Source organism: Bison bison, unplaced genomic scaffold (assembly GCF_000754665.1).
Source record: "Bison bison bison isolate TAMUID 2011002044 unplaced genomic scaffold, Bison_UMD1.0 scf7180017864473, whole genome shotgun sequence".
Lineage (NCBI taxonomy): Eukaryota > Metazoa > Chordata > Mammalia > Artiodactyla > Bovidae > Bison > Bison bison.
Genome location: NW_011495034.1, coordinates 8,566,302 through 8,566,607, shown reverse-complemented (window position 1 = coordinate 8,566,607; position 306 = coordinate 8,566,302). Strand labels below are relative to the sequence as shown.

Genomic DNA, 306 nt, shown 5'->3' with positions numbered 1-306 from the left:
GACACTTGCTCTTTGGAAGAAAAGTTATGACCAACCTAGACAGCATATTAAAAAGCAGACACATTACTTCGCCAACAAAGGTCTGTCTAGTCAAAGCTATGTTTTTTCCAGTAGTCACGTATGAATGTGAGAGTTGGACTACAAAGAAGGCTGAGTGCCAAAGAATTGATGCTTTTGAACTGTGGTGTTGGATAAGACTCTTGAGAGTCCCTTGGACAGCAAGGAGATTCAACCAGTCCATCCTAAAGGAAATCAGTCCTAAATGTTCATTGGAAAGACTGATGCTGAAGCTGAATCTCCAATACT

The 306-nt window shown here is 40.8% G+C and overlaps 1 protein-coding gene across 1 annotated transcript in view; it reads right to left on the bottom strand.

Annotated features, from left to right (window-relative positions):
- LOC105004362 overlaps nt 1–306 on the bottom strand; it is a 178,147-nt gene that overhangs the window by 177,470 nt on the left and 371 nt on the right. The gene's annotated exons all lie outside the window — the stretch shown is intronic.